The sequence below is a fragment of the Rousettus aegyptiacus genome, unplaced genomic scaffold (genome assembly GCF_014176215.1).
Source record: "Rousettus aegyptiacus isolate mRouAeg1 unplaced genomic scaffold, mRouAeg1.p scaffold_m13_p_11, whole genome shotgun sequence".
Taxonomy (NCBI): Eukaryota; Metazoa; Chordata; class Mammalia; order Chiroptera; family Pteropodidae; genus Rousettus; species Rousettus aegyptiacus.
This window is the reverse complement of record NW_023416286.1, coordinates 51548026-51561669: the sequence shown is the minus strand read 5'-3', so window position 1 is coordinate 51561669 and position 13644 is coordinate 51548026. Positions and strand designations below refer to the sequence as shown.

The 13644-nt window shown below is 33.3% G+C and overlaps 1 protein-coding gene and 1 pseudogene across 3 annotated transcripts in view; one reads left to right on the top strand and one right to left on the bottom strand.

Moving 5' to 3' along the window:
- Positions 1–13644, bottom strand: part of FAM155A (family with sequence similarity 155 member A) — a 543073-nt gene that overhangs the window by 230042 nt on the left and 299387 nt on the right. The gene's annotated exons all lie outside the window — the stretch shown is intronic.
- On the top strand, positions 12185–12303 carry LOC118609418 (annotated as a pseudogene).

Genomic DNA, 13644 nt, shown 5'->3' with positions numbered 1-13644 from the left:
GATGGTCATGGGGATGGTGAGCACAGCACAGGGAATGCAGTGAGCGGTAATGTATGGCTAGATGGAGAGCCAGAGGGAAGACAAAGTAATCGGGGGGATCGTTTCATAAGCTACATGAATGTCTAACCAATGTACTGTATACTTAAAACTAATAATAAAATAAAATATTAAAAAAAAAGAATGACGGGAGAAAACTTGAAAGGAGGCAGGATGCTGCTCACGTGCAGAAAATGCTTACTGCCGGGGTAAAATCAATTTCAGCTAGTTCTACGGGTTCTGACAGAAAGGACTGAAATGGAAGGGAACAAGCACAAAGTGAAGTTCAACAGGAAGACATTTAAAGTTTTAAAAACTTCCTTGGACTTCAACATATGTGGGGGACAAATAAAGAAAAACTGCTTCAATTTATCCACTCTTAAAAGGTTTAAATTTAAAATTTCTATATAGTATAAACAAATAATAAAAAGCTCAGGGCTAAGTTTTCTTTTTTGGCCTATGACAAAAGTGGTATTTCATTATAAAGAGAGGGATTATTTAATATTTATTGCTTGTCTATATATTTTTTTAATTAATAGATTATTTTTAAGAGGAGTGTAGGCACAATACTAAAGGCATGATCCAGGAAAGAAAAAATAGTAAGTTGAACTTTATTAACATTAAAAACTTCTGCTCTGTGAAGGCCCTCTTAAGAGAATGAAAAGACAAGCCACAGATTGGGAGAAACACATATTCCCAAAACACATATCTAAAAAAAAAAAAAAATCCAAAATATATGAAGAACTTATAAAGTTCAATAAAGGAAACAAAGAATCCAATTTAAAAATGGACAAATATCTGAACAGCCACTTCACCAAAGACGAGATACTGATGAAAATAAGCATAAATTATTTTAAAAATAGATCTTTTCACACTATAGAGCTAATAACTATAAATTGATAAAAGCATTTAAGGTAAAACATAAAAGTAAATAAGTGAAAACGGATATTTTGTTAACATGCAATGAGAAAAGCTATTCTAACTAAAATATAAAAGAATACACAATAAAGCAAACAAATTGATAAGCTACACACCATAAATATAAAAACAGAAAACATTTTTCATCAGAGGTCATAATAACATTATATATTTTTATAGTATATTGTACTTATTTTCACTGATTCAGTTTAAGAAATAGTCTCACTCCAAGACTGCAGTATATGAAGACTTTTCAGCCCTGCAAGTAGAGATTTTTCTGCTGAATTAAAAGTAAGTAAAAGTCCCTTGTGTGTAAGAATATCCTTTCTAGGCTTAACTTGTTTTTTTCTTTCTCCTTTTTTTTTTTTTTTTTTTTTTTTTTTTTTACCATTTTTCTGACAAGTTTTCTGTGACTGTGAACTAAAGTCTTGTCTTGTATTTTGGAACCAAACCAAATGTTTAATTAAAAAGTGAAATGAATATTCCTTTATATCTCACTTCTTTCATCTCAACCCCAAAGAGGCAAGAGTGGGAGGTGACAAGATGATAAATTAAAAAGTCAGAAGCCCAGACTTCTCCAGGGATTCACAACCTCCAAACTTATCCCTAAGAGGCACAGCTGTGAGTCCCCTAGCCAGACTCCACACTCAGAGGGACTGTAGATGGGAGCACAGCGACCAGGGTTATTGACTCTTTACATAACATCTAATTATTTTTCTAATGTAACACATATCTCAAAAGTCTGAGACTTGGCACCTACCTCTAATATTATGAACAATGACATTCAGGTTATTATTCTGTTGGAGGAGTAGGTGTGCTCTGTTCCAATACGCTTTATTTTTTCTAGGCTTGTTGTTCTGTAGAATATGTTCCTGGGCATCATATTCAATTTCTGCAAAAAGTACGCAGACTTCTGTGGTGAAGCAAAGTATTGGTCTGTTTAGCACCTGGCAAATCTCAAGATAGATTTTGATACGGTGCTTCATCTTTTTCAAAGTGACACATATGGTAAGTCTAAAACTTTACAGATATTATAGTTGCATTTGGTATCACATATACCAGCCTGTATATAATAATAATAATGTTACCATAGATTCTCTTACTCTAATTTTGCTTTTCTCCCAAATCATATTTCTCACAAAATTATTCTAAAAATTACTTTTCTGCCAAAGATTCTTTATAGACTGTATCAAATTTAGCCTTTAAATGCAAGAACACTTTTGACTAATGGCAGTATAATTTAATCATGGGTATTAGAAAAAATTATACAACCCTGAAAGTGTCTTCGACATAATCCTATTTTTAAAAAGCAATCAGTTGGCACATGAGGACACTTCTTTTAATATTTAATGTTGGACCTAAATCTACTTTATAAAACATACAGTATAAAATCAGAGAAAACTGCCTCGATTTTAACTGATCATCTATGAGACCAAACTTCAGAGGATTGTTTTGTTAAAAAGGTCCATAACACAAAAATCTGAAGGCTAAGTAAAGACCAAAGATATAGATTGGGGCCCAAAGTCTCAGATTTATCATTAGTATTTTAAAGAAGAAATAATTTATATTAATTTTTTAAAGAAATTAGGTTTAATAACATAAATTTAAAATATATATTATTCTCATTGAAGAGAAAAAAGTTAAATATTAATTGTAAATGTCCTCGTATTAATGAAAGTTATCATTATCATGAAGTAATTAAAATTAGGTGAAATCATGCTATGACTTGTGTAAACATTCACATGTAATGTTATTTATGAACTAAACATACAGTCTAGTTGAAGAAAATAAAATCTACCAAAATACTTTAGAAACATTTCTTATAGTTAACTTCTAAAACTCTGTGTTCTACATAAAAACACTCTAGACATCTCCCTTCCACGATGAGGTAGGAAGAATAAGAAATGTATCCATTTTTTTTGCACACGTATTTTATCTCCAGTTAAGTCGAAGACATTTTTTAAAAACTATGTTTGCTTTTTTTCTTTTTATTTACCCATTTCAGTGCCTCGCGTTCATGAAGTATACTCTACATGTTTTTATGATCCAATGAAATACTAAATTGAACTGACTAAGGCAGCATGAACTTACTCTTTTTTCTCCTCTCCCTCTGGCCTCAGATCCCCCCTTTTCCAACCATCTAAAAGACAGTTTTAAAAAGGCGGTAGGTTAGTTCCATTCATATATTTGGCAGTCACTTATTTAACATTTAGATATTTTCCTTGGTTTTGCACACATTGGCTTCGATCCTTACACTTCCAATATTTCTGCTGAGGTCGAATCCTTCTAAGGAAGGTTTTCTCTGTTTACACATAAATGCATGTATTTTGCCATCTGTGTACTCCAAGTTAAAGTAAAGATCAATACAGAGTTTCTTTACTTTCTAATGTAACTGCAAATCACCAACAATCTTTGAAAGGCTCTCAGATAATCCAAAGAAATAAAATAGAAAATTTGTGAACAAACCTAAAGTTCATATTTTGTCTGGTGCCTCAAAATGAAAGAAAAAACAAAAGAAACTTGTTTCTGAGTTATTATTACTATCAATTATGTACCAATAAATATATAATGAATATTGCACACATGTAAAGAAATGTTAGATCATGCCAGGGGTTTTTTGAAATGCATTTACGTATTTTTCCAACCACTTGATGAAGACTGAGTGTAAAACAGTAAGGAGTGAGATGGTAGAAGAAAAAGGCATGTGAAATTATTGTAATAAAACACAGTTTGCAATGAAAGGTTAATTCAGGAGGCCAAGCTGGTCTAAGCCCTGCACAGTCTCAAAAAGGCCTGTTTCAGGAGGACTGGCCCTCGACTGGTTCCTGGGGCATAACTTTTCAGGCCTTAGAAGATCCTGCCTGATAACAGTGTTTAGGTGTCTCTGAGGCCCTGACCCACTGGTATCAATGATTTGAACAGATAGTTTATGCTTACAATGTAATTCATATTAAATGCTTTTTTTGTATGCCTGAGGCCCTGGGCCACATGATTTAAGTGGTTTGACCTTTAGAGGGCTGGAGACTGAGTAACTAAGGGCAGTTACTGAAGTGTTATATACCTGTGTGACTAGCCGCCAACAAAATCTGAACCCCAAGGCTCAGTGAATTTCCCTGGTTGGCACCACTTTGTGGATGCTGTTTTGTCCTTGCTGTGAGAATGAAGGCTGTCTACAGGACTTCTCTGGTTGAGGACACCTGCAAGCTGGCAAATGGTTTCTCCCGGGCCTCCACCCTATGTACCTTTTCCATTTGCTGATTTTAATCTGTATCGTTTCACCGTATGAAACCACGTCCATGAGAATAACAGCTTTGCTGAGTTCTGTGAGTCCTGCTAGTGAATCATCAAACTGCGGGTGGTCTGGGGGACCCCTGACATGGATATGCATATGGGTAGATGCAAGCACAAAAGGAGAGGTACTTCTCCATAGAGATTCAGGAATGACTTTACATAGAAAGAGATGTGTGTGATCTGAATCTTGAAAAGGAAAGGAAAGGGACTCTCATTTATGACTCATATCAGAAACAATGCTTCATGATTTTACATCGATTATTTCATTTGGTCTTCACAGTATCCTTGATGCAGGAATTATCAGTTTCATCTTACTAATGAGGAAAACACATAGAAGGAATGAATGTGAGACTTCGAGATAGGTCTGTTATACTACAAAGTCCATGTGTTTTCCACTATCCTGGGATTTGAGAGGGAATGGAGGTTTCATCCTACGTGATCTGCTGAAGGTTGCAAATATCTGGGAAAGGGTACAGAGCAGGGTGGGAGGAAAAGATGGTGCTTGACAAAAAAAGCATGTATGACAAATTTCGAACTTCCCCCTATAGATGATATAGATATATTGAACAATTAGGAAGAGAAAGATTTTTTTTGTTTGTTTTTGCCTTCAAAAGTTATAAACTGAGAAGCATAAGTTTAGAGTGTTAAATAAAACAGATGTAAAGGTAATCATACTATCATGTAATTGAAAATAAGGTACTTATCACACATGACAAAAGCAATGTTATAGAGATTTGAAATAAATGCATGGTGGTTGTGAAGAGCAGAAAATTTTCATAGGTTAAAGAACATTCAGTAGAGAAGGGAAGAAGCCTGCATTATATTTACACAGGTAATGAGGGAAAGAAAAGGAAAAGATTTACAAAAATGTAAAGAAAAATAGTTAACGAGCTCTTAAAACAAACCAGAAACTGTGCCTGTTGCTGGCGTAATAAGTAAGGCTCAGTTTCTTGCTCCTGAGGAGTTCATAATCTAGTTGTGGAAGACTGCTATGTGAAAAAATAATTTCAATCATTGATCATTATAAAAAAAGAGATATGAACAATGTTCTATCAACTTTGGGGAAAGAAACTATTAATTACGCTAAGAACAGTAAGTCAGACTTCCTAGGTTCCAACCCATCCAGGTGACACCAAAACCTACATTCGTATCCAGACAGATGGCTTAGATTCCCAACTTTACAATTTACTAGCTGTGTTGTCTTGGATAAGTTACCTAAGTTCTATATGTATCGATTATCTGTAAAATAGAGAAATTTTAATTTAGCAATTCACATTTTAAAAACTGACATTAAAGTAACTGATATGTAACAACCAGTAAGTGATATTTGGCTATTACTATTATTATACATGAAAACAAATGAAATTTAAATGAGCATTTGACAGTGGCATAGATGGCACACATTGTTAGAAGGGAAGAGTCAAAGTCACATTGGAGTAAAATTAGGGGCATGGAAGAATGTATCATGCTGTGAGCTCTGAATTCTTATGAGACTTACTTTCAATTTTTATGTTTTGAGAAATCGGGCTATGCTTTAAAAAAATGCAGTATGAAATTTTAAGTGAGTGAAATAATCTAAGAATTATCTGATGTTCTCTCTTACATAATTATTATAAAGTGGTCTTTTTATTTTTCACAAAAGATTGACCCTATAGGTCGCACCTTCCTTTTTTTAATTCAATTTACATTTTGGAGTACTGCCTTTACTTTGAACTTTTAAACTTTTATTTATAACATAAAATCACAAGTCTGACTTATGATTTTTTTAAAAATGTATAGCTTTTATGATTAAAAGTATTCGGAACTTTGGTAAGATCACAGAAGTTTTCAATTTATGTATTTTTTTTTAACAAAAAAGGAAACAATGTGTGGCATCTTGGTTTATTAAATATTTCCATTTAATTATATATATATTTAATCAAATGGGATAGTTATTTAAATGCCTTTCTCATTCCTTTTTCTCTTATCATCCTTTGTAAACTTTAATGCTTTCTAATTTTTCCTTTGAATCTTTCTGTAGCCCTCTAGTTCAAGCTCTTATTACATATGTCTAGCACCTGCCTGGTTCTCTGTGGTCTGTGGGAACCTTTATCACAGGAGATTATGATGATCTAGCAACTCAGAGAGCTGTCAGTTCACTGCTTGCCCTGGCACATCGACTATGCTAATGCATTCCGGCTTCAGTTAACAAGCTTATGGTTTCAGATCTTACTTCACACCTAAAATAGTGCCATGCCTGGTGAGTAGATGAAGCACTCGGGAACGAGTTCAAGAACATAATGGACAAAGTAGTAAGGGCAAAATGGTTGAGCAGGGTAGAAGCAGATAGAGGATTCAGAAGGGACAAATCTGGGGACAAGGTTGCCATGGATCTCAGAATTGGGGACTAGAGCAAATGGAACAAGAAACTTTTGCTTCCAGATAGCTCAACGACCGCTTCTCCTTGTGGCCTAAGACATACGAACAGTTTTTAAAACCTTCAGATTTCAAGTTGTTTGGCCCATTCAACTTCAGGCAGAAGCAGAGATGAAAGAGTTTCTTTGATGGTTCAAAGGTATATTCCTTCAGATGAGACAGGAAAAACCATTGGGTTAAGCTGGAAATGGTTTTGGATTGGGGAAAAATCTCTATCATCAGGCTTTTAGGAACTTCCTGTAAAGGTTTTTGTTTGTTCATTTGTTTGTTTTCTTTTCAGGGTGTTTTCTCAGTTTTCCCCTATATTGGGGTTATGGGGGTAATGTGCAGATGGGGTGATATGGAAGCTTGCTCCTTGCTTCTTTCAAATTGCTCTATGTGCTTAGTATTCCCTTTTACTTATGTCTATGTTGTATTGCACTTAACTGATGATGTTGCATAGGAATTACTTACAGATCTGACTCATTCTCTCACCAGAACTGGACATTAAAGTTTTTATCACTTTATCTCTCTTAGGAATTTTTTAATTCTTTTTATCTATTACTTCAATATGCTCTTTAAACATATGTGTGAATCCTTTATATACAGTTCTTGGTCATTTGAATTTACAGAGCAGGTCATATCTTTCCATGCTGACACGGAAGTAGGTGAATCTTGGTGACAGTCCTATTACAAATACAAATGATAAATGCCAAGTTAAAATCAGTAAAATTTTGGCACCTCACATAGATATATGGTTTTATTACTGAAAGACTAATGTAAAAAAATATTTCTCCAGTTCTCTCAAATAACTATTACTACTCTTATTCTGTGTAAAATATATTTTTCACGATCTACCTAGGTAAGAACAGCAGCATTTTTAGTCCTACTTGCTGCTCTTGAGCGTTGCTGTGAAATCAAGCTACTGAAATCTACAATAAAAATTTCATTACCTTCTTCTAATTCTTATGGCAAAATGTTTATGATTAATAAAAATAAAGATGTTAATATCATTAATATTACATTTATAAAGAAAAAATATTGCATTTAGCAGAAGAAAATGCTATGTGGGAAGCAAATAAGATCATTGAAATACTTTAAACCATCAGTAAAATTTTCATATAATTTAGTATCAGTATTCTGGAACTATTAAAGTCAATAACTGTCAGGCTAAGAAAAGTCATATGACTATTTCTTACCTCTGTCCTGTAGACTGGAAATGTACTTGATTAATGCAAATAAGAAACAAATTGTCAATGTATTTTACAATTCAAAGAAGAAACATGCTAAACACTCTGGAGAACTGCAGTGATTTTTGCTTCAATTTAATCCAACCCTAGTTTATTAAAATTTACTTGTAATTACCTGAGAGAAAATGGGGGCCACTATGCTAAAAAGTTTGATTCTATTCAACAGATATTTACAGGTACCAAAAAAATAAAAATAAAAAAAAAAAAGAGCTCTCTTTGTCTCTACTCTCATAAACTTTAACATTTGGAGAAGAAAGATAATAACACTTAACTCTGGAATATAGCAGAAAAAAATAAAAGCTAAGACTGTCTGCTGTAAATCTTTATAGCCTCAACTCTATCTGTCACACTGGTCAAGAGTGATTAATCCACTTAAAATTTTGTGCCTAAGTTTCTTCATATTAATATTGGTAATTATAAGAAAAACATGAGAATAAGATGAAGTAAAATATGACTAGACATCTATTTTTAGCAATAAAGTTGACCACCTATAGTTTTAAAGTCTCAAATACATAACACCTAGAACTTCTGGACAAAATAAACATATAACACACCTCTTTAACAAATTACTGATCTTAAAGAAAGAAAATTAAAAAAAGAATCAAATGTGTAAACACATAATTATAATAATGGGTAAATTGAAGAATGGAAGTATGAGCAAAACATTTTAGAAACAAAGGAGGGAAATACTGATAGTGAGAAGAAATAGTTATTTTCTAGTTATATTTGTATGATGTTGAATTAAAATACACATACTAACATGCACAGTTATTGAAATTAATCTATTTGATAATTGTTCAAAAGATATACAAAAGTGTGAATACAGTTAAGAGTATATAAAATATGGCATATCTTGCTTGATTTTGAGCTTGGTTTTTCAATAAAATTTTACCAAATTCTTACTTTCCCAGATACATTGTTTTTTTTGTTGTTTGTTTTTTTTTAAATGTGACTTTAAAATCTCTATATTTAAAAACCACAGCAATGAAAAAAGATTTCTAAGTTCCTCCTCTTCACCAAGACATTCTACTTTAGAGTGCATTTTTCAACCTGAACTATACATAAAGTCTTTGAATACATTATCTGAGTGAAGCCACTCTTATCTAAACTTTGCTGATAGAGTTAGTCATCCTTCTCGGAGGCGCTGAAAGGTAAACCCATGGATCTCTAGGCACAATAGTTGAAATTGGTACTATCCAAAAAGGTCTCATTAGAACTAGAAGGGGCCTAGATTTTGAGAGAAGAGACTGAAACGTGAGAGACGAATAAAATTCAGCTATGATTCATTGAATGCATGTGGAAGCTGCCGCCCTCTTGGGTGCCACACACAGTGTTTTGTTTTTACATGTGTTTTAATTACCATCAAGTGATCAAATGCCTGATGTTCCTGATCTTGACGATAGTTTACTAGAGATTCTTAGCATAATAAGAATTTACTCTCAATGTTTTAAAGATGCCCCTAAAAAGTCAAGTAATAAACTAATGAAAATAAGCATAATTATAATGTAATTTTATTTTAGAAGCAGTTAAATTCTCAGAGAAATTATCATCTCTATCAGTTCAATGAAATGGACACAATTAAATTAGGAAGTAATGGAGCTTGAGGAAGAAATTATTTTCTCCCAGAACTCTTTCTTGAGAGTTGTTCAATCAACACTATGTAGAAATTCACGTAAAAAGAAACACATACTCAAAGCTTTCACCTAGTGCAAAAATACATTTTTTTTCCTGTATTTTTTTAATAAACAAAAGAAAAGTAGAAATGCTAGCAGGAGTGAGACAGGAAACAGACCTATACCCTAGAAATCACTGGCACAGGATGCTTCTAGGGATGGACTCACTGAGAAGAGGAGATTCTAAGTCTGCAGACAACCACACTCTTTTGGGAAACGAATCAATACTCAGTCTATACTTGAGTCTAAGAAAGAAATAGATATTTCAGAAATGAAAGCTTTTAGGGTTAATACAATTACTTTCAGGAGTGGCATCCTCCAGCTACAAAGAAAGTCCTTAAAGATGGCAGGCCACTTTATGCCTGATTTGACATTTTATGGACACAAATTACCTGGCTTGGGCTCTGAACTTTGAAATACAAACCCGCTTACCAAAGTGAGTGATTACAAAATGAGATAACTGAATAAGCAAGCTATGTGGTATAAAGAGCTATGATACACAGGTTTATGTCTTATTTCTCCCATCCGACTGCTTGAACATATTATTTTTTTCATGCATAACATGTAAGAAGAAATTAAGTTAAATATTGGCTGCAAAAGTATATAATCCTGTGTTTAAAAAAGTGATAATATTAAATCAAATCATTTTAATCTCTTATAAGCAAATTGATGAACATTTTAAGAGTAAGACCTCTAAAGTATTCCCTTGATACCTGGACAGTATCAAGCCATCGACAACATTTAATCTTTCATACGGCAGTGAATAAAATAAAACTAACTTTTGATCATTTTATTAATTCTGTTTATAAGTACATCTCACTTCAAGCATGTGGAGTTGGGAGTTTTGCATTCCATCTCAATGGGTTATGATCATAGATACATATAGGAATCCCTAAATAGATTCACTTGGTAGAAATTCTGTGGTAGCAGAGGCAACCACTGAGACCCTATGCTGGTTCAATTAATACAAGTGTTCTTGTAATGAGCCAAGAGGTATTTAGAAACTCAGGGATCAATTTGTAAGTTAACAATTTAGGTGAGTAACTACAGCTTTTAAATAGACAATAATTCTTTTAAAAATACAAATCATGTTACTGTGACCATAAAAAGTATTTTCATGAGATGCTTAAAGGTTCACCAATGACATTTGTAGACAGGGAAACTGAGTCAAGAAACAAACCTAAGTGAAATGAAAACCACCTTTGTCTATTATTTCAATTAAAAAAATATGTACAGTTGAATGTTCAATTAACCACTAAGAACTGATCTCAAGGCATCCCCCAGTTTAATTACCAGGACCAAGATTAACTGTTTTTATTATGACTTTATTACTTGTTCCAGAAAATGCTTGTTCAAGGAATATAGGCCATACGTAAACCAGTAAAAAACTTAATCATTTGCTTCAGAAACTTTCTTCAAACCAACAGACTGCTCAAACAAGCCCTGTTCTCTAATGAAACAACTTTATTCATAAATACTTGCTTCAAGGTCCTCACCTTTCTAAAGCCATCAATCTTAATCTACAGGGTCATGCCTTCAGCCCAAGTCCAATCAGATCCCTGCATTAAAAGATTCATTGTAACTCAAGGCCAGACCTCAAAAGCCGGTAAATATCCATCAGTGGGCCCCTCTTTCTGAAAGCACTTACAGACTTTGTCATGTGCTCTGCTTTAGTGAAGGTAAAGAACTGAGCTTTGCTCTATCAGGAGGTCACTTTGGCAGTCAGCCAAGATAGATTTAATTCCACAGGACAAAACTTCAGACAGCCTCCTTCCTGTCTTAAAGCATTCACTTTGGAAAACTTGTTAAGTACTTTCTCTGCCCGTTTCCTCTTCTACTACCCAGGAATGTCTTCCTCAAGGATCCAGGGGTTATCTCTTTGAAATAGAGTCAGCAAAGAAGATATCGCTTCAATCTCCATTCTCTGTGGGGATGGGTGGGGCCTAACTCCTACACTGAGTAGCTACAAGTTGTGACAGTATCTTCCATTATGGAAAGTTTACTTTTTCTCTGGGTAGGGACAATCAGCAAACTCAGATAGCCTCTGATCCTTGTTCTCTAGCTCATAAAACATTTCAGCCTTTTGTTTCAGCAGAGTTGAATTCATACTGGTTTCTGGCCTCTCTCCCCTATTGTAGTAACCTTGAATAAAGTCATCCTGGCCTATTTAACTATGTCAGGTGCAATCTTTGTTTTGGCATGGTCTTTCATTCATTTTCTTGCCCAAAAAGTATACATTTTTAATGCACAATTCAAACAATTTAAATATTCTTGAATTTAATGCAAAACTCAGACATGCTTGTTAAAGGGAATGTTAAGATTTCTAAATGTGATTTTTATTTTTAGTTGGACTTTATTCTTTTCCTCAAGAGTCAAGAAAATCTAATTAATTATCAATTCAATAAATAAATATTTTGAAATGATTTTAAATACATATACTTCATATAATACTATTTGTAAATATGTTATTTATAAATATGATGTAACAAGAAAGGCAAAGCACAGCTATGAGAGTTTCTAGGTAACAATATTTGTCATTCTTTACTGAATATTTAATAAGTGACAGGCATCGCAAAAACTCACCGTTATATGTTATATTAAGTATTAAAATATGTATTTGAGGTCTACAGCCATGCTACCCTGAACAAGCCCGATCCTGTCTGAACTTGGAAACTAAGCAGGGTCGGGCCTGGTTAGTACTTGGATGGGAGACCACCTAGGAAGACCAGGTGCTGTAGGGGTAAAAAATAAGGGATTTTAACCTGACAAGGGCCTTGCAACCTGTGAGGTCAACCAAGAGTTGCCTTGCCTAAAAAAAAATTAAAAAATAAAATATGTATTTGATTAATATACAGAATCTTAAAACAAATTTACTTGTTTCAGATCCTAAAATGAAAAAATGTCTGACTTTCCATGAAAGTTATAGTTCTCGGTTCTCTAGAGCTTTATCATATAGAGCACCTGGCAAAAGAGGTAAATTAAAAATTGTTCACATCAAAGTCACTTTTTTTATTCAAATGAGTTCTGAGTGCCAAAAGAGTCAACTATACTGTTAGTTCCAGCCTTTTGTAAAAGGTACCATTCATGTCAGTGTTCAGGTGAGGAATGGCCACCCCACGCCCTGGTTGGTTTTCTCTCTCCTTGCCCTGGTCCTCGAGTGTTTCAAAGTATCCTAGATATCCGACCATCCGAATTGGCAAGGTAAAATCCTTATGATATCTAATGTAAAATCAAAATTTCAAAATTCCTGATACCATAACTATTAGTCTCATAAATAATTTTGTTTCATAAAATATGTCTTGTTTTATTTTCATAGTCACATTAAAGAAATATCAATATTACATAAATTTTCTATATTTTAAAATATTTTTATTACTTCGTCTGTCAAAAGATAACCACTTGAATCCTGCTCTCCTCCACACTAGCATTTTTATAGATTCGTTTATCATCGACATATATTCTACATTTATTCACTTTCATAGTTGTGACTTTTTGTTCTTTGGTGAATAAAATTATTAAATAGTTAATTGCTAACATGAATTAAAGTGCTAGATAAGATTTTAAGTGAGATATGCTCCAGAAAGAAAAATTAAAATGCAGTAGCTAATGTTTCCTCTCTAATTATACACATCACTAATTAACATCTTGACTTTAAAGGAGTATCTTATGCTCCTACAGTTTTAGCTTATTGTAAAACAATATTTTAGACACATGAAATGTTACAGTTATATATTTGAAACTTGCTGGTAACTTCTTTTAGGTCATCATGGATTGTTTTTCAAGAACTCAGGAGGAAATTAATATTGTAGAAGGAATAAATCATTTTTTTTTAAAGTCATGCACAATTATTTCCACTTAACTACTCCCCATTTTTTTCTCTCTCCTCTTTTCTTTCTCTTTAAATTGTACCTTCATGAAAGGTATTACAAGACTAAGTGAGACATAAGCTCAGGAAGATGAACCATTTAAAGAATTTTTGGCTTGATGTAAGACAGGAAAAAAAATTTGTTTCAAAGGGTCCAATTTTACTAAAGAACCAAATATACTAGTCAGTGAAAGGCTATTACTTTACTCATAATACG